The sequence below is a fragment of the Neopelma chrysocephalum genome, unplaced genomic scaffold, assembly GCF_003984885.1.
Source record: "Neopelma chrysocephalum unplaced genomic scaffold, ASM398488v2 Primary Assembly neopelma1_66, whole genome shotgun sequence".
Lineage (NCBI taxonomy): Eukaryota > Metazoa > Chordata > Aves > Passeriformes > Pipridae > Neopelma > Neopelma chrysocephalum.
In genome coordinates this window covers 10,764,802-10,789,433 of record NW_020897725.1, presented here as the reverse complement: position 1 = coordinate 10,789,433, position 24,632 = coordinate 10,764,802, and the positions used below count along the sequence as shown (strand labels likewise).

General features: G+C 42.4%; 1 protein-coding gene across 2 annotated transcripts in view; it reads left to right on the top strand.

Annotated features, from left to right (window-relative positions):
- Positions 1-8,954: 8,954 nt before the first annotated feature.
- The window catches only part of ZFAT (zinc finger and AT-hook domain containing), a 127,028-nt gene continuing 111,350 nt past the window's right edge, over positions 8,955-24,632 (top strand). Inside the window, exons 1-2 of one of the 2 annotated variants that reach the window (XM_027684561.1) lie at positions 8,955-9,061; positions 20,627-20,801. The gene's annotated coding sequence lies outside the window, so the exon portion shown is untranslated. The remainder of the gene's footprint in view (positions 9,062-20,626; positions 20,802-24,632) is intronic. The other variant, XM_027684563.1, reaches the window with a different exon arrangement.

Genomic DNA, 24,632 nt, shown 5'->3' with positions numbered 1-24,632 from the left:
CACAATGACAAATTTTTTCACTAGGAGAGTAGTGAAGCCCAGGCACAGGTTTCCCACAGAGGCTGTGGTTTTGCTGTTTTGGGGGGGGTTCATGGCTTCATAGGTTCAAAGCTATGGCTTATCCCCCCAAGTGCTAGTTCAATCCCTGCTGTGAACAAGTGATTGTACCAGAGACCCCAAGAAGTCTCTTCTGACCAGCACTTCAATGACTGTGATTATAGCAGCTACAAAACAAAAAAGTGTGGACTAGTTTTGAAAGGTAAGAAAAGTAATATAAATCAGGAAGAATATTTGCAGTCACTGCAAAAAAACCTCCATGCCTGGAATATGGAGTTTGAAGGTTAAGTGAAAACTGCAATAAAGATAAAGGTGGTATAAAGAAAGTTAGTGAGATCATGAAGATAGATGACTTGGGAGATAACACCTTCTTTATTTTCAACATTTATTTTGTTTTGTTCTGATTTTCAGGAAAAAATCAGAAAAAAATATGCCTGTTGCTGTCTTTTCAAGGGAAGCACCCCTGCAGGAATGCTCCTTGCAGGAAAGATACAGCTGGGCAACTGCTGGTATGTTCCTGCAATTGCTGCAGGGCTGTTGGCCCTGTGATGCCTCACAGAGCCCCGACAATGCTGCTCAGCTGTGTGGCAGCCTCTTTTCCCTGCGTATTCCAAGCTTTCAGGCCTTGGACACTGGTGGTGGATCCAAAACTAGAGCAGGATCTGAGAGCTGTCATCTTATGCACAGGTTTGAATCCAACTTGCCTTATGCAAAGGGTTTCCGCACTTCTGGAAGTGAGGAGAACTGGGAATCACAGCCTCCCTGGAGGCAAGTTACCACCAGCCAGAGGATCTGCAGAGTCCTACCTCTGTTGAGGGGAATGGCTGAGTCTGAAAATCCATGTCCCCTCAAGTACTCCATTGGGAGGATCAGCAATGGGATGTAGGGACCATGACTGACAGATGCTATGGATGCTGTACCTGCGTGATGGCTGGGAAGGATGCAAGAGGGACTTGGAGACCTGTGGTGGGCAGCTATGGACCCAAGCAAACGCTGCTGTCCCTCCAGCCCCTCTGAACAGCTCTGTTTGCATCTGCCTGATGAAGTTAAAAAAAGACAAATTCAGTGTGGACTAGGTGAAAGGAAGGGCTTTTCAAAGGACTATGGGATTGGAGTGCCTATTTTATAATGTCCCATTTCATAAGAAGTCTTGTTTAGTCTGGCAGAAGAGTGGCTGCAAGGGAACATGACTGCTTTCTATAAATACAGCAGGGAGGGAAACACAGGGGAGAACTATTTAAGTGAAAAGCCAATTCTGGTGCAAAAACAGGAGGTATAAATTGGCTCAGAAAAAAATTAGTGCAGAAGATTTGTAACCAGCCGAATGGGGATGTCTAATAGCTGCAGTGTATTGTGGGGGAGGCATCCAAACTATTTTTGTCACAAAATTTGACAGGTTTGAAACAGCTCATGTGGCTGTTTGTAACAGCAGACAGTGGGACTCAGTCACTCAGGAGCTGCTGTGCCTCCAGCCCTGCAGGGCCGGTGTGTCGGAGTGCAGAGATGCTGTGTCTCCCATGCTGTTCTGCCATCAGGGCAGAAATACACTACTCTTTAAATTGCCTAAATGTTTTCCTTTGCTTTCACAGATTTCTTGTTAATCTCAACACATTGTTCCACTGGTGTCCTGGGGAGATACTGTAGTCCAGCCAGAGGACCAACGCCTTCTTCAGTGCTTTATCTTCTATTTTTTCCAGCATCATCTGAAACTGCCTCTCAAGCAGCATACCTGTCATTCCCTCTTCTCTTTTATCTCCATGTTCTCCAATCTATCTGATTCTTCCTCCTTATTTCTTTTCTTCTGTCCTTTGCTACACCTGCTTGACCTTCTCTATCATCCTGGATCTCTGATTTCAATTCCCAGCTCTTCTTCCACCACTGTCACCACTTGTCTCCCACGTCTTCCTGAAGCGGGGTCAATATTACTCACAAATTGATATTACATGGGAATCATGGGAATCTACACCTAACAGATTCCATGTGGAGTGTGTGCCTAACAGGTGTATCATATGATGTAAAACATAAATTAAATGAGAGCAGATGTACATTGACATAAAGTCTGGCTTGAGGGAGTACAACTGCTCCTTTCTACAAATGGACCATCCACAACTCCATGAGATTGCAAGGTTTGTGTTGGGGGACAGAGAAGCACCACAGTTGCATTAAGGAGGTTTTTTTGCTTGGGAATTTGCCTGCCTTTTTGAGGTGTCATCCTTCTAGCTGGAAAGAAAGTCCTGGATCCCCAGTCCCTTGCTACATAGCTCCTTCTATGTGTGGCTGCTGTCTGGTGTGCAGAGAGTGTTTAATTCAGTTTGCTGGTGTGGACACTAAGGAGCAAAACACGTCCTGCTTGGAAAACGTGTCGTTTGAATATTAAGCAGAAAAGTATTATGATCACATATCCTAAAGTGGACACTTAACTTCTGGTCAACTGGGTGCTCTCTAGTCCCTGTTGACTGGATCACTGTTGACTCCAGTGGGAATGTAGATACCCTGCTCAGAGGGAGATGCCTGCATGTGCACGCTTGCATTTAACCAATTGATACGCGAGTGCCCAAGTATCAGTGGAGATACCTCAAGGTATCGCAGATGCATTTACAGGACTGGCAGAAATTACACAGGATCTATAGTAGACTTGTGACCTTCTGAAGCAGGAGCTGGAGTCCAGGCAGAGTCCTATAGGACATCTTAAACGGCCCTGAAGTTTTACATGTGGGCAACTGAATCAAGCTGTGTATGCCTTAATCTGGAGCTGCATCACTGCTGAGAAGCTAAAATAAAAATTTTCTTGTGTGGTTGAGAAAACCAAAGAGCTGGTTTTGCAAGCTCCAGAGCTTCAGAGCAACACTTACAACTCGATATTGATTATCCACTAAAACCAACACAGACCTAGATCAAAATAAATCACTCACGTCTCCAAAGAGGAGCAAAAGTAAAGTCTGAGCAAAAGGCAGGTGACTGTAATTGAGTTATATCACAGGATACTGTGGCTAAAGACTTTGTTACTGTAAATAAGAGAGCTGCGTTAGAAATGGCCTAAACTGAACTAAAACCAACTTTGAACAAAAACAAAGTATTTGCTGGCTCAGAGATGTGAGATTAACTTGGCTGCTGATTCAATGGATCAAAAATTGCATTGATCTAATGCCTCTGACTTTCTACATTATGTCCAAAAAATGTAACCTAAGTGCAGCTCAACTGGAAGACTGCTGCCTGAACAATGCTTTTTTTTTTCTTTTAATGGAAAATTTCAGCTCCATTTTTCCGACAGTCCAAAATATCCCCTGCTTCCCACATTGTGAGATGACAACAATGCTCAGCTGTCTTTGGCTTGAGTTGTGGCGCTGGGCCAGAAAGTATCTCAAGTTGTGAAAAGTCTTAAATCAACACGTTTTACCACTGAAGAGTGAGGAAAAACAGTTTCTAAACCATATGAAATATTCATGTCTAGCATCTTGTGAGATACCATCTGGTTAGATCAAACCAGAGCAGAGCTGATAGTGACACAGAAACACATGGGGTAGAAAGTGGGGTGCTGTGACTCAAAGACTCATTGTTTCATGCTCTACAAATGAGCACAACAAAAGCAGTATTACTTCAGGAACAATTAACTTTTCCAACAAAAAAAACTTCTGAAAGAGAAATGTTGATCCCTTGGGTCTGTTATTAGGAAAATCATAATGTACTTCAGATAAAATCACGCCTCTCATAAAGGCATTGACAATTTAATTGCAATTTAATATTTGCCTAAATATTAAATTGCCTAAAAGAAAATAAAAAGCCAAACCCCAAAATGACCAAACAAGCACTTCTACAGCCAGAAAAATAAACAAAGAGCAATTCTACTGCCGACATTGTGATCTCCCAGCCTTTTATATTTATATTCCTAGAAGCAAATATGTCCTTTTTTCCCCTATAAGCCATTGTTCACAGGACATAGGACTTGGGAGACCTGACTTTTTCCCCTGCCAGAGCTACTCTTCTGATATATGACCTTGAGACAAACATTTTGCTTCTGTTACTGCTTCCCCTCCCACTTCCAGTTTCTTCCAGACAGAGACAGGTTTTCTGTGCCTTATACAATAGGGCCTTTAGGTGCTATTGCAATGTAAATAGTGGCAGCACAGGTGCGATTGCCAGTGGAATATGGCTTTTATTATCCGGTTACAAGGTCACTGTTGGGTGAAAGGATTGCTGCATAAAACATTGGTGAGCCATCAGCCTATGGCTGCCTCCTAGTTATATAATAACGTTATTTCGAATGCAGGGAAAGTGTTTAAGGCTTTCCCAAACTTGCCAAGTTTGTGGTGCTGTGGAACATCAGTGGTAAAATGGTCCCACACAGGTGACTACAAACATGGAGATGCTTAAAGTGCTGGGGCCTTCCCCACTCTCTCCCTGTTGTTTGCAATTTACCCATTCCTTTTCTCAAGGTTAATTAAGCTTTGTGCTACCCTGGAGAACAGGGAACTATTGTACTCAGTTCCCTGAAGGGGAAAGATGAAGGAGGCAGAAATTAAATGGCTACCTTGGAGTGCAGAGCTGGAACCAGGACCAGGGTAATCTCCATTCCCTCGCTGCGTACCTTGTGATAAAACTAAAATGCTACCCCTTTAACAGCAGTGTCAGTCACACAGTATGGGCTCTGCACAGGCTTTAAAAAGCAGGGAAGAGAGCATCAAATGTTCCAGCCCACTTAATTTGAAAGCTGCCTATAATAAACCCTTGGGAACATGTAAAACAGACAGGTCAAATTACATAGTTACACAAATATCACTGGATTTCTGACATTTAGGAATAAAAGGCTTTGATCTGTTCAATTTAAAAGTGCCTAAAACATCCATACACTATGTTAAAATCTAACATTAAGTGCTTTTCTTTTTGTACTTTCCAAAAGCTTAGCTAGAGACAATTTGGACACAGCGTGACAAAACTTTGCCTTTATAACATAAATATCTATGCACAAGTAATTTGACACAGTGTGCCATTGCAAAATATTTTATATTCAGCAAAATGACAGTTCTTATCTAGTTCTTGTCCACAGAAACCCTTAAAGAAACAATCCATTGCCCTTTAAAAGCCCCTCTCAATTCCTCACTTTCCCATCTGTCTTATTTATAGCTCTCTCTTTGTGAAGCGCTCTGAGATCTTCGAATGAGAAGTGCTCATAAAACCTCCGTGTGAGCCAGGATTTGAAATCAGCAGCACTTATGGATGTTATGCATATGAAGGGAGGACTTGAGTGCAATGCTCCACCATTCAAAATCAACCCCACATCAGTGTCCCCGTCAACAATTTTGCTTTAAACCAGCGCTCACTCGACATCTGTATAAATGCATCAAAATGCCTCTTAGCCCTTCTCCCACTTATTTTCGATAGGCAGCTCACTGTGTCCATGAGCAGGGATCCTCCCTCCCTGTTTTCCCTCATTGCACAATTGGCTTTCCACGGGCCTCTTTGGCAGCTCCAGCCCTTTCGGAAAGCAGAGTTTATTCCTCCCCTCCTCTTTCAGCCCCTCGTTGAGGAGGAGTTCTGTGGCAGCAGAATGTCAATGCCAGAAGTGGCCTTTCTCATGGAAATCAGGCGCGGGAGTCTGGCATTGTCCGTGCAAGAAGGAGAGACATTGCTTCCCCCCTCCCTTCCTGGAAGATTATATTTGAACGGATGAGCTCTGGCTCTCTCATGCCTTGTGAGTGCCAGATCTTTCCTCAGGACTGATTTCTCCATCTCCTCCCTCACCTACATTGTTGTGCCATCTCCTCTTCGTCATATACAATTAGTCATTATGGGTTTATCTTGGCTTTTTTAATATTTCATGGATAAAAATGCCAAATAAGTGTATTTGACTTGAATTTACTCATGCTGAGAACTGTATTTATTTCCTCCACAAGCACTGATTACATTGCTCGATCCCTGGGGAGAAAAGGAAGGGCTCTCCTCGCTGAACTGGGGAGCAACAGGAGATATGCAGGAAGGAAACTACTTCCCTGGGGACCCACCAAAGTCATACCGATATATCCCTGCTGGCACATTTATTTATGCCCTTCCCAAGAGTTTGCTGTTCAAACTCTTTGCTTCCTTCTACTTTGACTCAAGAGGGTTTTTGTAAGGGTTGTTGATATGGACACTGCACTTTTTCAGCATTACAAATATGAAGGTCCAAGTCACGGTGTCTCAATACACAGCCCATCATGGCTCATGGTCACACCTGCCCCAGATGGTTGTCTGCTTTGTTAGAATAAGGTCACTCCTGGTTGCTGCTGACTGGCCAAACTCATCCCCTTCACAGCCCTGGGAGCTGGCCACAGTCAGGCTCGTGGCTTGGAGACTGGAATTAAAGAGACCCATCAAAATGCAAGTTCCAGCAGAGCTGGGACCTACCAGAACCTCTGTGCAAAGCCAGCAGATCTGCACATGGCCTCCATGGGATGGGATGGCATTACCCTCACCAGGCAGGTCAGCACCTAACCCTGTGCTGACAAGAGCCACCTTCCACTTGGATGCTCCTTCTCTGAATATCATCCAGGTGCAGTGTTTTGCTGGTAGTCACTAATACAACACTAAATCTACCTGGGCTGATACGAAATAAGCCATGTCACAAATTCAGTGATAGTTTAAAAGCTCTCTTTAAAATAATTTCCTTATTAAATCTCTGTCTTCAAACGATCAAGACAGTCTATGCACGAATTCACATTGCAGATCCTGGTCTTGCCGTGATAGGATTTAAACTTGTTTGTTAATACTCTGGGAGAAAGGTATCATACATTTCAAAGGCAGAGAAACTGTATCTGCTCCCTTTTATCCACCTTCAGGAAGGGTTTGTTGAACACATCTCAGTCTGTATCTCTGATGAATATTGGATTGTATTTCTGAATGAATATTCTGATTAAAAAATCGTTTGAAATCTGTCATAGCTCCAAAAATGACAGTAAGTGGTACATATAAAGTACGCAGCGTGTTCTGCATGTCGGGCAGATGAAAGACACGGTGTAATTGCTAATTGATAGCATATTTAAATATCATGCTGGTGTACTTATCTCAACTTAAAGCCCGTATTACATAGCACGCTGATAACGCACACACCTTTCATTAAACAAGCTACAAACCCAGAGTCTAATACACCAACCTTACACAAGTCGTAAGCTGCGTGTGCTCACAGCTGACAAGTGTTTGAAGCAAAGCATTTACACATAAAACATTTATGCGCACATTGTGCACTGAGGCATTGAAATATGCAGCCTTCCATATGTTATACATATTACATATATGATATCTATGCCAAGTATTTTGAGGAAAGAAAAAGCAATTACCCATATGCTTTCTAAACAATGGGAACGTGCTATAAGTTATGGGACTGGAGAAGCAGCGTGATCTTTGGGGAATATTTAAGTATCCCGGGAAGTACACTAGACATGGAGAGGAGCAGGCAAACTATGACGGCACTAGCTGGGCTTGTGTAAGTGTGTGCAGAGAAAAGTCAGCTTTTAAAGTCATAGAACATAACAGAATAGAATAGAATATCCTGAGCTGGAAGTGATCCATCAGCATCATCAAGTCCAACTCCTGGCCCTGCACAGGACAGCCCCAAGAATCACACCAGGTGCCTAAGAGCGTTGTCCAAATGCTCTTTTAACTCTGTCAGGCTTGGTGCCTTGACCACTTTCCCTAGGGAGCCTGTTCCATTGCCCAGCCCCCCTCGGGGGGAAGAACCTTTTCTCAATATCCAACCTAAATCTCTGCTGGCACAGCTTCAAGTCATTCCCTCCTGTCACTGATCACCACAGAGAAAAAAAGTACCTGCCCCTCTGCCTCCCCCTGTGAGGAAGCTGTAGACCACAATGAGGTCTTACCTCATTCTCCTCTCCAAGTGACCTCAGCCACTCCTCGTATGGCTTCACTTCTAGGTCCTTCACCATCTTTGTAGCCCTCTTTTGGATCCTCTCTAATAGCCTTCTCTCTTAGACTGTGGCTCCCAAAACTGCATATAGTACTCAGAACCACAGAACCACAGAATCAATTAGGTTGGAAAAGACCTCTGAGATCATCGAGTACAATCTTTGACCAGACACCACCACGTCAACCGGACCACGGCACTGAGTGTCACATCCAGTCTTTCCTTAAACACCTCCAGGGATGATGACTCCAATATCTAATCACCCTTTCTGTGAAGAAATTCTTCCTAATGTGCAACCTAAACCTCCCCTCGTGCAGTTTAAGACTATACGCAGGTGAGGCCGCCTCAGTGCAGAGCAGAGCAGTACAATCCCCTCCCTCGCCGGGTCGGCGATGCTTTGCCTGATGCCCTTCAGGACACGGTTGGCCCTCCTGGCTGCCAGGGCACTGCTGACTCCTATTCAGCTTGCCGTCGGCCAGGACCCCCTTAATCCCTCTGGAGAGGAGGGAAGGACTCGCTCCATGGAGGGCTGTGGGAGCGCGCGCGCGCGTGCCCTGTGAGGACATCGCACAGCCCGTGCCAAAGGTCGCAGCCTCGCTTCAGGGGTTTCTAAAAAAAAATAGTCGCACTCAAGGCCCTTGTTCTGTACTGTCACGGAACTCTGGCCTGCTGTGGGGGGATAGAAAGGAATATTCATATAAATTCATAGATAAATATAGACATTGATTTGTTACCGGGGTCTATACCCCGTCTGTTACTCGTGAGGGGCGGTGTCCGGTCGTCCACCCGCGCGCTCATTGGCCGCCCAGAGCAGGGGCGGCCCCGCCCCCTCCCTCCCTCCCGCCGGCGGCGCGTGCGCGCGCGCGCTCGGAGTGGGGGGGCCGGCGGGAGGGGCCCGGCGAGGGCGGGGATTGGTTGCCATGGCGGTGACGTCAGAGGGTGCCGGGGACGGGCGGCGGAGACACGGGAAAGGTCAAACTAAAGGCGAGGGGAGCGAGCGGCGCGGCCGGAGCGGCCGGGAACCGCCGCGCTGGGAGCCTCCACGGGACCTGCCGGCCGTGCGACGTCCGGGCCAGGCAGCCCCTCGGTCCCCGCCGCCTCCCCGCACAGGTACGGGGGGAGCGGCGCCCCAGGGGCCGCGCTGGGTCGGGGGGGCATCGGGCCGGGATGCGGGGAATGGGGAGCGCCCCTGGAGCCCCTGGGGGCTGTGGAGCTGTGGGGGGGGTTCGCAGCCGGCCACCTCCGGCCGTGGGGGAGCTGAAAAAGGGCTCCTCGTGCCCCGCACCCTCCCCGTCCCCCCCAGTGCCGCGGGCCCTTCCCCCCGCACAGCCCCCCGGGCAGAGACCCCCTCCCCCGCGCTGTGACCCCGGTGACCCGCCAGCAGAAGTTGGGCTTTTATTTATTTATTTATTTTTATTTTGTGGGCCTTAGGGAGCTCTGCCCCCTCCCCGGCCCCCGGCTTTGATAACTTGTCTCCCCGTTGACCGTCCCTTCCTCCTGCACTTTGCCCTTGCCCGGTGGTCTGCGGCAGGAGAGAGTAAAAACTATTCAAGGGCTGGGTTTTGTTTTTCCAGGGAGAGAGCTGGGTCACAAACAAGGAAGGCTACTTCATAATATATATATGTATTTTTCTTTTTCCCCCCACAGCAGCCCAGTGCTGGAGCAGGATTCTGTGACAGCACAGAACAAGGCCCTTGGGTGTGATTTTTTTTTTAAAGAAAAGCCTGGAGCAGAGTTGCTATTAGTATGTAGAGTTTGAATGCCACAGGCAGTCTGTTGTCTCTTCCTGCTCAAAGAATAATTTAGAGGAGCAGCGATGACTCATTAATAGAAAGTATTAGTTGCACGAAGGCAAAACCAGGTGAAGTTTCTTACTTTACCACAGACTTACTCTGTGACCTTGGATCAGCCTTCCTGCACCAGCCCTCTGTTTGCTTAGGAATCGGGAATAGCGGTGCTTTCCAAGTCATACTGTGAATTAACACGCTAATGACTGTGAAATATTTATCTGCTGTAGTAATAATGGGTAGATAGCGATGTTATTTCTTCAATAGAAGCAGGGAGGCTCTAGCCAGGATGCAAGCATTTTGCTTGTAGAATTTTCCTGTAGTAGCCACCCTTTGATGGAAATAGGGGCTTGCTTAAAAAGACATTTAATATACCTGTGGTACTGTGTGATTTGTACTGTGGATATCTTGAACTTCATATTTTTATGTAACGTATGCATTAATATGCTTTCAAAGAGCTGCCATTCCACACTGCAAATAGTTTATGGGTGTTTTTTTCCCTCCTGTTTGCCTAGAACAAAACTGGTTCTAGGTGTCCTCTCCCACTGCTGAGGAAACCGTGTGAATTTCTAATGTGGCAGATTATCTCTCATAGTTGTCCTCTCTGAGCTAAGTGGTATCAGACTTGGTGTTTTGGTAAGGAACTGAAAGAGAGGCATTCTGATTTACTTGATACAGTGAAGAAAGTATTTCTGGCATTGGTTTGTAAGTTACTGTGGCACCTGGTTCTTGCCAGGACTGGAGAGTTGGGTTAACTCGATGCTCTCTCAGGGTGCCTCTGTATTTGCAAGAAAATACTGGAGTGACAGCAGGTTCATTATACATGTAATGAAAGACAAACTGAGTCATTCAAGGACAATATTTTCGTTAGGAACAGTGTTTTCCATCTCACCCTATAGGATGCTCTCTATGGAAAATCAAATACCTTAAGTATTCCATAGGAAAAAACCTAAATACAGGAATCCTGAAACTCCAGGAGTTGCCTCTCGTAGTTCACACACTCCTCTGAAGTGGTGAGCAGCCACTGCAATAACTGATGAAAGCAGCCAAGCACAGAGGTGGAAGTTGCTGCTGCAAATACTGACCTGAGTGAGCTAAGTTTTGTCTCTTTAGATTTTTGCTTTATACTCATTTGTGCAGCTAGATTACTCGTCTTATTTTCTAATTTTTCTTTTAATCTATTGTAGAAGGATACACCAGGAGGAAGCACTGTTTGACTGATATCTTGGGGATTTTTTGAAAGTAATTTGATCTATTGTGTCTCACCTACTCAATTTAATACGAAGCTTCCATAATCAGTTTTAACATTAAATAGGAGAGCTTTTATGTGTTGAGGAGGAGGTAAGCACAACACAGTTGAATTTGATTTTTCTTATTCTTAAACCTGAAAGCTTCTCTGGTAAAATGGCAATTCATTGTTAATTCATAATATGTAGGTGCCCTGGAAAAATCAAATACCCAGTTTCATAGCTACCCTTAGGCATCTTTAATTTATGCAAGCAGGGCTCACTGAGTAACTACTGTAAGTCTCGTTGACCTTAGTAGGTTTGCAGAGGTCATATTTTAAAATGGGTAAGTTGTGCTTGAACTATTTTCTCAGTAAGTATAAGGAGCAAGTGTTTGTGTACACAGTTACATGCTTTTTCCAATTCTCCATTACATTTTCTGTTTTTCTTTAGATTCTTGCTCATCTTAAAGAAAACTCTCACTAGGAAGAAACACAGGTTTTTGAAAACAAGTTCCTTCTCAAGATCTGGGCAGAGCAGAACAGACTGTGAGGTTTTACAAACAGCTAGAAAGGCTAGTTTTAGGTTCAGAGAAACTTGGCCAGCACAACCCAAATGTACATGAGTGACATCAGCATTTTCCTGAGCCATTTATGCTGTTCACTTGTGCTGGTTCCCAGCAGTGCCTTGTGTCTTATGTAAGCTTGCACTGTACATCCTGTCCTGCTGTTCTCATGCATGATAATTCACTGGCATTATCTTACTGGAGGTTTTGAGAGCTTCTTGTTGTCTCAAATGTCTATATGCAAATTTGCTACGAGCACAGGGAAGAGATCTGTGCCAGGAGCACAGCACTGTCCTAGGAGACATCCTAGGAATACCTTGGAGTGAGACACAGCTTGTCCCCCTGCTCCTTTTGGTAATGGAGCTGTAACCATGTGGAGTCATGTGGCTGTGAGAGAGGTTTTAGTGGACTGGAGCCTTGATCTGTGTCGTATGTAGATGGACCACTGATGCAGTTTTGATGGCTTGTGATAAAACAGCCATAAAACCCAAAGAACTAAAGTTCCAATAGGAGCTTCAGTAATATTAAAACTGGAAAATAAAGGCTTTTATTGTCCTGTCACTGCACACTTATTGTAACAAGGTCTTCGGGAGGCATTGTGTCTTCAGATACTGATCCTTTAAACTTGTCCTTGCAGTTAACATTTAGTCATGCATAATGAAAATACTGCCACTTGATGGGTGAAATGGAAACAAACCCTCCATTATAAGCTCTCAAAACCAAACATTCCTTCTGTTTTTCCTGCTTGCTAAATCTAGCTGAAACTTGTTGGCATAATATCCTGCGGTAACACAACATGCATAGTCTAATTCTAAGTAAATGGAGCGCCTTCTTTGGACAATATCAAAAGTTTCATACTTTAGTCTCTTTTGTTAGTGCTGTAGCAGTGTGAAGGAGCCAAATTCCTGGTTACCTGTCTCGATGTCAACGTGGTTGTCCTTGTCTGACTCCATGGCTTGTTTGAAACAGCTGGAAAATTTCTTTATGAACACGGATCTGGCGCAGTCACGTGCAGGCCTGTGAGATGTACAGCTCTGCAGGAGCCATGTACAGAGGGAAGAAGGGTGGACTTGGAGGAGAAGCACACCTGGAAAGGAGTGCTCATGTGCCCTGTGGAAGTAATGAAATCTTTCCTGTGACTTTCCCCAAGTGATCTGTTCCACACTGCACGAAACAATTTCTCGTTGTAGAGGAGAAACAACAGGAGTGCAAGACTTGTCAAGGAGACTGGTTATCTGAAAAGGAACAGGTGCAGTGCTTAGACACTGGAAAGCTAAACAGATTCCTTTAAGTGAGCTGTTCTTGCAAAGTTTAAGGACATTTATTGGCAAAACATCTAAGAGAAACTTGAATTTTTATTTTGAGAAGGAAATTGAATTATCACTGTTAATTTTATTGCCCAAATATAGGAATGCATGGACTTTTTCTAGTGCTTTCATTACTTATGAAGAATATGCAAATCTGTTTTAAAACCATACACTGGGGAACGGGCAGCAATGCAATTGTGTGCATTTTAGAGACTTGTAGAAGCTGTAAGAATAAAACTCATAAAAAGTCCCAAACTTCAAAAGCACCTGCATGTAGCACATTTGAGATTTTGTTACATTATATTTTATTGCATTACAGATAGTTATGTGAATTTAAAAGTCCACATATATGTTGTTGTGATTCAGTAGTTTTTTTCAGTAGATGTAGGCAAATAAAATGTGGTCTGGATGCTTAAATCTGCTAAAATATTTATAAAAAAGTTGGCTCTTGGAAAAAGTTTCCCACAGGATGCAGTGGGTGTCAGGTCTAAAGGTCAGCAGCAGACAAAGTAAAGTGAAGGCTGTTTTGGGTTTATTTTTCCCAATTTTTTCTAAACAAATCTTGTGTAAAGAAGCATAGAATCTTTCTTTGTTACTTCCTAAACTTGCAAATACTAACAGGCATTTGCAGGTTTGTTCATACTTAAGCTGTTTGTTGCAAACTTTTTTTTCTTTAGGAGAGGGGGAGGAAAAAACCTCAGTGCAGTTAATACATCCATGAACTCTTACCACGGAAGTTCCTGGTGTAAATCAAAAAAGCCAGATGGAGTTTTAAGTGACTGTCATGTACAACTTGGGGAATGAACATTCCTGATACTAATAAAAGGGCCAGATTGGAACTACATAATTAATCCCAGCGTCCTTTTCAACACATGATAAGCTTTGGCTACAACAGGCACGGAGTTAATGGAGAAACTGTCAAGTCCTATGAAGCAGTGAATTCTTTGCCTAAAATAAAAATACCTGTGTGCTTACTCTGTTACGTATCTCCTGGTGATTAGTGCTCAAACTGCAGTTTAAATGGGAAAAAAAGAGGCTAACTTGGTCTTGAATCTATTTCCTGTCTTAAATATGTGTATAAATATATACATGTTTAATATGTATAATTTATCTGCGTACATATTTCATGTATGAAAATATTTTTAAAGATGGGAAATAAGTATATTGGGTTTTTATGAGTGTCACATGGCAAAACATCATCTCCACTGGAGTTCATTTGAAATGTAATGCCTAGGGAGCCCCAGGAAACAATCTTGTAATTGAATTTATTCCCTCTATGTATCAGTGACCTGAAGGAAGTGTGCAGAAAGGTGCTAAAAAAAAAGAAAGGCTTATGAGGTGGCACAAAGTCTGTGTCAGAGACAGACAGGAGGAGGAGTGGGCAGATGGCAGTCAGTACAAGACACGTGAAAAATCAGATTGAGAACAAGCTGAAAAGACTGTGAGTGAGTATGCCGGCTGTATGCTGCTGCATTTTTGTTTAGTTAACACAGTGAGGATTTTTTCTGTTGTGATCTATGGAGTATGGAGCAGAGAGGTAAAAATCTTGTAGCTGGAAGCATATATAATGGTGAAGGCATGCCTGCCATTGTCAGAGGGAACTTCTGGGATGAGGAAAAGGTCAGTGCTTTCAGAACTATCTGGACTGAAAAAACTTAGAAAAACCTGTTCAGTTTATTATAGACTTCATCTGCAAGTTTATTCAGATCTACCTTTGGCATGCATGACATGGAATACTATTAAAATTATCTAAAATATTACCACCTGAATCTGTGTAATGATAGATTTATTTTTTCTGAAGTGGTCTAGAAGGTAGCAGGATGTATTCGTGATAATTTGTTTACATAACTTACTTTATCTAGTTTATTGGAAAACTCTTTGGGTGGCTGTCTGGCCTAAGTGTTCATTGCCTGGCTCAGTGGTCTTTTCCAGATTGCTTTTTGAAGGCACTGTAGAGTGTTGAAAGAAGAGCTAAGGGATGGTTGTACTGGTGAATGATAGATCCCATTACACATAGCACAATGGGAAGGATTATGCCAAAAAATAAATCCAGAAATGCAAAAACCTTCTGCCCCACTGATTCTTACTTGAAAGAGTTATACTATCAATTTGTAATAATAGTAAGGTATACACATGGAAGAGAGTGTATTGAGATCCAGTTGATCAGTGGTAACTTGGTCCTGTTTATATTTGTTTCAAAATGTTCCTGCTTTTTTATTTTAGTGAGTTTCATAAGTTAAGGGAGCAATGAACTGGTCTAACTGGAGAATGCTCTACTTCCATATAAAGAGGCATTGCTGTGTCTGAGCTGATATTTAGTGGGAAGAAGCACAACCCACTTTGCAGTTTAAAATTTATTTAGTGCTCGTGACTTATCAGAAGTTACCCTTTAGTAGTACCAGTTTACTCCTTGTATACTGTCTTCTTAGAACGTCTCGGTCTGAACAACAGCAGTAAAGAGTTCTAACAGCACAGGAAGGCTGAGGGAATTGGTCTGTATTTCTGCAGAAGTGAGGGTTAGAAAGAGAAAGGAAAAAGATTAAAATATTCACCAGAAGTACCCTAGATGAGATTGTTTCATGTCTGAGGGCGTGCTGAATCCTGTGGGAATGAGAAAGCTAAAAACCTGTTTAATTCTCATGTTTCACACTGAATCAACATGATGTTAGATATCAAAGTGGTATTAGTGGACATTTTGTGTAAAGAATATAGAAATAAAATAAGTTAGTCCAAACCAAATCTTCTGCTATGTCAGAGCTATGTGGGGAATGAACGTTGGAGGCTTAACATGAGTATAATAAATCAAACTGCCAGCTGAGCCTCAGAGGGCTTTATTCATGCACTTCATTGTTCTCTCTGCAGATACAGCATGGTTCAGCCAAACGCAGGGTTGTCGTTCTGCAGATGTTCAAAGTGTTTCCCAATGTTCTGAAGACTGAGCTCGTGTCTCTGTGTTATCTTACACTGCTCAGTTCATCATTTGGAGTGGCCGTGCGCTGAGTTTTAGTTGTATTTTTACACGCAGAAATCGCAGCGTGAGTTCGCAGTTTTGGGTGAGTGGGGAGCTATGTTATGTACTGTTGATAACTCCCAGAGAGGCTCAAATTTTTACCTTCTGGAAAGTACTATTTCCCAAGGCTGATGCTTGGCAACAGAAGATGCCCTGTTGACCCTCTGCAGCTTGGCAGAAAATGCTCCTCATTGCGTGAGCTTCCAAAGCGTCTCTCCCAGGGTACGGACTGCTTGGGGCTGCTGGCACAGAGCAGGTTTTTTAACCTTCACCAAACTGTCTGCTTTCCCCACATCCTCAGTACCAGGCAAACAGAATAGTAAAACAGAAGGCAGAGTTATTTAGTAAGATAGAAATGGGAAACAAAAGGGTAAAAGCAGAACAGATGGAAAATTGTGTTCTGGTTTAGGCAAATGGTGACGCGTCCGGCTGTTTCGCTGCTGTTACTTAGAGTTCCTAAAGCATGTCTCTGCTGCTGGGCATGGAGAGTCAGTACTCAGAGCAATAGTCCCTCATTAGTGTTAGCTTTAAGTATTTAAAGTTGCTGTGAGTTTTCCATCACATCTTCCTTCCTTTTACATCATCCTTGCTAGCGCTTTGGGTGGGGTCACGAAAGCTGTGTGATGTCCGTGGCTCTTGCTGGAGATGGTCACCTTTGTGCTTAGAGAATGTTGCTTTTTCATTCTATCCATGTTCATTCTGCTGATTGACTGGTCCATATGTGATATGCATCAGTATTTTAATAAACATTCTTGCAATGTGCTCACATGCTTAGTGCAGTGTGTGTTTAACTCAGTGTTTTCTGAGAGTATCTTTAGTGTTTTATATGCGATATATTATTAGCCCTGCTAATAAACTTAAATGAAATGATCTGATTATATACAGTTCATGCTTGTAAATAAATATTCTATCTCATCTTCCCCCCAGTCTACTTCTTTTGGAGTTTTGCTTATCTCAAATTATTGTTCAGTAAAGTTAATCAGTAAAACTTTAACTTAAGAGAAATCAATATTTCACTGAGCTCTAGAAGGATAAGTAAACACACTTTTTCCATTAGGTTAGGTTAAGATAAGAAATACTACAGCAACTAATTTTTAATATTAGTTTGTCAGGTGTGTACTTTATCCCACTAAGACAAAGGCAGTGTTTTCAGGAATGTTTTCCTTGATGGGGTTATGTGAGCATAACCCTCAGATCTCACTGTAGGTCAAGGACATCCTCATTTTCACACAGCCCTTTGCCATGCGATAACTGAGCCGTCTGCTGACAGGATCAGGTACTTTCAGGTCACTGGAACATTGAGAATGTTCTGGTATCAGGGAGGCTAGTTTTTCTGCAGCCTGCCCATCATCTGTTCTGAATATATCAAGGGAGTATTTCAAGGGAACACCAAGGAAAGTTAAGGTGACTTCTAGGGCTTTATGAAGATTGGTGTGCATATCTCTAGCTTAACACTAAACAGAGCTTGCCATATTCAAACTTGACTCAGCTGTGACATAAGACAGATTCTTTAAGGAAATCTGTGATATTTTCTTCAACTACACATCTGCCTACTTTGACTCTTCATCTCTTCTGTTTTGTTTTTGTCTCAATTACTCTGTAACTTGCAAAAGACTTGCCACATCTGATCCGTAGCTTTTAATACTATTAATTACAAAATAAATGTGGTAGTTGATATCCTCAGATGTTATGTGATTATGCATGACTGACTGGTCTTGTGGTTTTCATTTGATTTCAGCTTGTATGACTGCTTTGAGTTCAAAAGCCTAATTAAAATTTTATGATGAATTTTTCACTTTGAATATGGTGACTAAATGACTTGTCTTGATAAACACACTAGTTAGATCAGGATCTGCTAAGCTGATCGTTCAGTTAAAAGTCAGGTTATGCCACATATTAACTAGAGGCAATAAAATCTCCTCAAAGTAAAATGAATCTGTGTACCTAAACATTCCTTGGTCCTAACAAAGCTGATTGAAGCTGTGATTCTGTATCTTAATGTCAAGTTGTGTTCTACAAGATCAGGGAGACATTTGCTGTGTTTGTTGCCCTTTCTTACACAATACAAATTTCAATGTGAAGTTCCTTGTTGTTGTAGTTAATGATATCTGACTTCTTGCTTATATATAAATTAAGAAACAAGATCTTTATTTACATAGCTTAAATTGCTGTTATGTGTAATACTACTTTTAAATTCCTCCTGAGAGTACTAGGCATCCCAATAAAATCAAACCTCTGCTGCAATTCTCAAAGACTGTTAATTCTTTTTTTTTCTTTTTTTTTTGGTGGAAAGGGGAATGTGTTCCTAAGTTGCCTGCTTTAAATGAGAAGGTGATTACTAGTTTTCTGTCATTTTACTGCTAGGCTACAAATCTATTTCTTAATAGTTTAGACCTTTTATAATGTGCTGTTAGCTTGAACTATGTGGCTGTTTGCTTTAGTCATTTCTTCCCCCTCTGTAGAATCAAGTTTTCAGCTCTCTGGTTAGTCTGTGCACAGATGGGACTTGCAGATCATTGGAGTCTGAAGCACTATGATGTGCAGACTATTGATAACTCTGTGACGTTTCCTGTCTTTTAAACTACCACTTTAAATTGTAAAATATAATTAGACTGAGGAGTTCTACTGTTAAATAGTATTGTATTTAAGTTGGAATTTGCAAGGTTAAATATTAGATTGCATTTGCATACAGAGCTTGACAAATATTGCCAACTATGATACTGTTGTTTATGGTGTTTAAGTGGAGCCTAAGGCAGGTGACTGTAGCTTTGTGCAAGGCTTGAGTTTTGGTGCTTGTGTTTATTGTGTACTAGAAGCCTGTATTTGCAGCATTTCCTTAAGTGTGCCTTTGTCCCATTGTACACGTTAACTTTTAGGAATTTTCACGGAACATATTTGTTCTAGAAATGCTATTGCTGATGCTTTTTACTCTTTTTTTACCAGTTAAATTTTAGTTCTTCACATTGAAAGATTACAAACTGCGCATTAAATTGCTTTTTTAAAATTTAATTAATTCCTTAGAGGAATTCCTTGATGTTTTTACATTTCTGTTGAGTTAATATGGCCTCCACTGACCTTTCCTTGATATGCTAGAGTTAGAGAATCATAGATTGTTTGGGTTGGAAGGTACCTTAAAGATCATCCAGTTCTAACCCCCCTGCCATGGGCAGGGAACCTTACACTAGACCAGGTTGTTCAGAGCCCCATCCAACCTGGCCTTGAACCAACTGACTGAGAAATTTGCAGTTGGTCACTCATATAAAGAATAGAAGCAGTGGGTGTCTGTAAAAATTGCTTTAGTCAATGTCCAAACACCTTGGGAGTTTTCTTCAGTTTGTTTGGCTTTTAAAAAAGTAATTGAAACAAGTGGTAGCGGTTGTGGAAAGCTGAGTGGTCTTTTCAGCTTTTCCAGCAGGTGAAGTAAGTCTTTGGGACTGTAGCATCCTTACTCTTCAAACCTCTTTCAGGAACATCTGGTTCATGAACTGAGTATGTCAGGATTCCTATGAAGAACCACATGTTTGCTTATTTTTTATTTTTATAAACACATTATTTTTCATATATAAGTATGGTGAAATTAGGTAGGCAGCTTCTTAAATATTTTTTTAATTACAGTTTTAATTTTTTTTTGCTCACTTGTTTTGTTTGATGCCTGGCTTTAATGAGCTTTTATTTTGGGCTCTTGTAAAGTTCACTTTAAAGTCCTGATAAAATTCTTAACACAGAAACTCCAGACTTACTGATGTTTTTGTGTGATGGCTCCACTCTTGGGCTCGGCTTGCATCTCTCATGCAAATTCTGCAGAGCTGAACCTTTGACCTTATGATGTAACTAATGCTCATGTGTCAGTAGCTCTTTTGTCAGTCCCAGCCACCAGAGGAGGATGGAACCACATCCTTGGGTAGAGGTTTTCACAAATATTCTTTGGGAATATTAGTATTCAGAAAAGTGTTATACTGGCAAGTTCTTCAAGAGAGGTTTTGCCCGAGGTACTTTGGATGTTTCTCACTACTCAGAAACCTTTTTGTTTATTCTCATGTTCTTCTGGTTTGCCGTGGCCTCTCCAAGGTCCAGGTGCTTTCAGGACTAACCTGTACTGTACCACCTCCTGCCAACTGGAGCATGGGTAGCAGAGGAGACTTGGAGCTCCTTCCAGCATTTAGGAAAAGCAATTACTGTGGAAGTCCTGCTCAGCTGATTTCCGTGGAGGTGGAGTCTGCTGACTGTGTTTGGCACAGAGGTCTGTGGGAAGAGCTCCATGTTAACGTGCAGTGTTAACAAAAGAGGCTGAAGGACATTTTCAGACTTGCGGTGGGGGTGAACTTTGAAGCAGGGAGTGAAAGGCAACTTGGTGTTCCTTTGCTCATTTTCTTCAAATGTCAGTTTGCTCTTGCAAGGCTGGGAAGTATTGAAGCTGCATCTAAATGGTTGCAAACATAATACTACCTTTAGGGAAGCATGGTTTTGCCAAATTCATTTTGTTGTTGTTTACTGTGACTTTGAGTTCTGCATCTTGCTCACATTACTGTTCCCCACGCAACATGTTGATACCAGAGGTCTTAAGTATTTGTCTCTTTTTGGGGCGGGAGGAAGGTTCCTGTTGTGGTTAAACAATTCAGCTGTATTGGTTTAACGCTATGTTGCCACCAAAACAGGCAGTCCAGCCCTATACAGTACCTTGCTGTCAGTGCTAAGGATTGTACTGCTCTCCAGTGATTGAGATCAACTGGCTGCTATAGCAGAAAACTCATCTTCTTTTTTCTTCCCTCCCCCCCTCCAGGATTAGTTTGCAGCTAATACAGTGGTTGTCCAAGTAACTTGCATCATGAAGTCCAAAAATTCCTGCAGCAATAGAGAAAGGAGGAAGACAGAACAGGACTACTCTTCTGCCACAGTGCTCTTACCATGTTCATTTAAAACATCGTGAAAGTGCACCCATAGTCAGACTCAGTGGTGTGAGTATTCTTTTCATGTTTCTGTAATAGTCATTGTGCAACATCCTCTCTCATTAAGATAATTGTAAACCAATACCAAATAGCACAAAATGATGTTCTTGTTGCGCAGTTGTTTTCTGTTTGAGGTATGACAAAGAACTTTAGTTGTTGTGCACGTAGTTGTTATGTTCATGCATTACTGTGTATTTTGCAGAGCTAATAAAAATTGCTTCAAGATTAACTTGAGGAGAACTGTGTGTTGTTATCCCCAGAATGCCTGTCACTGTAGGCTGGGTGCTGGTGTTCTTGGCTGCTGATCCTGCTGAACATGCAAGTCATGTTTTGGAAGAAACAGAATTGATACGTGTGCTTCTGGACTTTACTGATGGGTTGGGTTTAAGGATATTTAGACCTTAGGTAGGACTAGAGCATATTCTGAAGTGAGATCCCATGCAGTATGTGTAGTTTAAATATTCTCTTCAGCACAAACTCTTTGGTTTTGCAGATCTCCTCCTCTTGCAGTACACTACCCACTAATGTGGGCAGAGGTTTGGGGCTTTTTTTAGATGAATACTTCAGTTAACCAAAGGGTGTGAAAATCATCAGTCAATGCAAGGCTAAGAGTTCACTTTAGCTACTAATCTTCTTGATTAAATGGAGTACCTCTCATTGTTAGTTTGACAGCATAAGATAATTCCAGGTTTGCTGGACCAGAAGGACTCAAACCTCAGGACTTTATTGTCAAGTAATGATCTAGGTTTCCCCTTCACCAAGCTGTTTCATCTGTTGCATTGAATTGTTGCTTAATCTGTGTTGTCCTAGGAGTCAGTGGTAGGAACCAGTCCTTCTACTTCTAAGTTACTCCCAAACTCTTTGTTTCTTGTAAATGGTTTAATTTTGATTATTACTGAAGCTCTGCATTTGTAGTGTGACAGAAGAACAGCTGAAGTCTTACTGTCCATCATCTGTATTTAGTTCATTGTGATTTGAAAAGCTGTATTCACTACTGGGAGAAAACAAAAATGAGATTTGCTGGGGAAAAATAGAGACTGAAAATCTGTGGTCTGTCCCTAAATGTACGGCATCCTTGTGTATTGCTTCAGAGCAACATTTTAAAGTTTTCATGTTCAAAATTATGTATTGTGGGAACATTCTGCTGCCTCTTTCAAATTTGAGGGAGTTTCTGCAAGCAGGCTAAGTGAAAATATCTTTCATATTGCCTGTTCTTTAATGTACTGGCATAAAATTACAATTTTGAAGAGTAGTTTTTTCGGGAAGAACATTACGTCATTTACAAAGGTGACCATGAGATAGTTGTTTGGCAGCATATTTAAATTCAGTAGGCTTAGGTATGCAACTTCTATTTTCTCTGAAGTTTATTTTTTAAATATTTGGCATCAGCTGATCAAAATAGTTTTAACATTAATTATTTGTGATTTCAGAACTGTTGGAGATGCTGGCACTGTATTCTATTGATAACACCTGGCTATTTATAGGAAAGTGTGTACTGATGTAATCTATGGATAATTCTTTTTCCAAAGACTTGTTGACTCCACCATGTCTGGGGACAATTATATAAACAAGGCTATAGTTACTGGAAGCATGTCACAGGAATTAATGAGATCATGGAGTTGCAAGTGTAATGGTCAGAAGAGACTCTTCCAGGTCTGGTCCAAGCATTTGTTCACAGCAGGGATTGAACTAGCCCTCGGTGGGATAAGCCATGGCTTTGACCTACGAGGCCATGAAAACCCTCAAGAACAGCAAATCCACAGCCTCTGTGGGAAACGTGTGCCTGGGCTTCACTACTCTCCTAGTGAAAAAATTTGTCATTGTGTCCCACCTGAATTTTCCATGCTGCCTTCTGTGATCAGTGCTCTTCCTTATCCTGTCAGACAGTGCTCAGAGTGTTTGTCTTTACAGTTCCTATCTTGGTGTAGCTGTAGAGAGCTCTTAGACGGTCCCAGCCTTCTCAGTGCCAGACAAAACAGGCCCATCTCCCTCAGCCTCTCCCTGTGGGTGATGCCCCTGAGGCCCTTGAGCATCTTGGTAGCCCAGGGCTGGACCCTCCTTGATTCCTCAGCCTCCCACTGCAGTGAGGTCCTCAGCTGAGCCCCAGGTGTGTGCAGAGTGGCCTTGCCAGCGTCAGGCAGGGCAGGGATCACATCCCTCAGGTTGGCTCCTGTTCCAGGCAGTGTCTGCCCCAGCAGCTGGGCCCTTCTTAGCAGGGCTGTTCCTGCACCAGCTCTCCACAGCCTGTGCTGATTAGTGAGGTTCTTGTGCCCTGGGTGCACAGCTTTGCAGTTTTCTGAACCTGCTGAGGTTTCTTTTGGCCCCCTACTCGGGTTTATCCTGGTCTGTGTGTGTTTGTGGAAGCGCTGGCACTGCCTGTGTCAGCGGCCTTTTCTCTGCTCCCCCCTCCAGTTTCCCTGCCGGTTTGCTGAGGGTGCACTTTGCCTGATCTGCCTGGTTGCTGATGAGTGTTTGGAGGCCTGGGTTGGCCCCCAGAGCCAAGTTGCAGCTGGGCACTCAGCCCTTGGTTGCAGTCATGTGAGCCAGAGATCCGGCCAGTTTTCCAGGTCAGCTTCCCTTCTGTTCATTGAGCTTTGAAGCTCCTTGGCTCCCAGGTGAGACTGTGGTGGAAGACTGTCTTGAAAGTTGTCCTAAAATCCAGGTGTGTTCTGTGGGCCATTCGGTTTTCATCAGGGCCCCCCACCTCTTCTCGGGAGGATGGTTGGGTACATTCTGCCTCTGATAAATCTTTGTTAACTCTTTAAGGTAATCAAAATAATTCTATCTGTATTTGTTCCACCTTCCTTCCAGAAGCTGATGGGACTCTCTACTTCTTCTTTTGAGTTTCTCAGATATGAGTATGGTGGGAACCTCCTGTGAATGCCACAACACTTTTAGTAGATGATAGCTCTGTCAGGCACATGGTGATTCATGGGGTGTCCTGCACAGGGCCAGGAGTTGGACTCGGTGATCCTGGTAGGTCTCTTCAGCTCAGCATATTCTATGATTCTAGGAGAAATTCTTTATAGAATACAGCATAAAAAAATTACAAATTTAGTAGTTGTTAAGTAAAATTTGTAAGTCACTATGAAAATTAAATTTTATGATTTATAAAAAGCTTTACTACTAAAAGTCACTTGTGCCTTCTCCAAAAACTTGAATGCCTGTTATTGTAGTTCAGTAACTAAATTTTAACTCTTACACTGCTCCAAGTAGGAAAACTTGACTCAAATTTATCAGTTATACTCCTGGCATATTTGCAGACTAGGAAAGTCTATTTTAATTCTTGTTGTGTTATATATTATTGAAGGAGGTGGCTTGATTCTAGAGGAGATGGTGTTTCAGAGGCTCTGAAAGTAGTAATTTTCCAAGTCTATTTGTCAAATCCGATTTAAGATTGATTCTATAATATGGAGTAATGTTTTCCAAATGAGCTACTTGGCCAGCACAGTGTATCTGGTTCCAATTACTGTCAGTAAATCCTGAAAATTATTTTTTGAAAAGGACTTCGTGAAATCTGCATTTTAAATGGAGATAATCAGTCTGAGAGTAGTTGAAAGGAGTTTTGTGTTATTTTATGCTGTATGGTTTTGGTTTTGTTTTTGAGATTGTTGATTGTGAAGTGGATGCCATGACTGCGTGCTGTTCTTGCAGGGACTGTTTCCTCTGTGGAAGCAGCCTGGATGTGTGTGCTTAAAAGAATGGGTCTCTTGGGGATTATTGCAAAACAAGCAGTTGACTTTTTTTTAAAAAAACTTGTGCATAAAGGACAAAGATGCTTTGTAAAGCCAAGTGCTGTGCGCTTATCTGATGTTTGGGACTTGGATGCTTCCTGGGTTG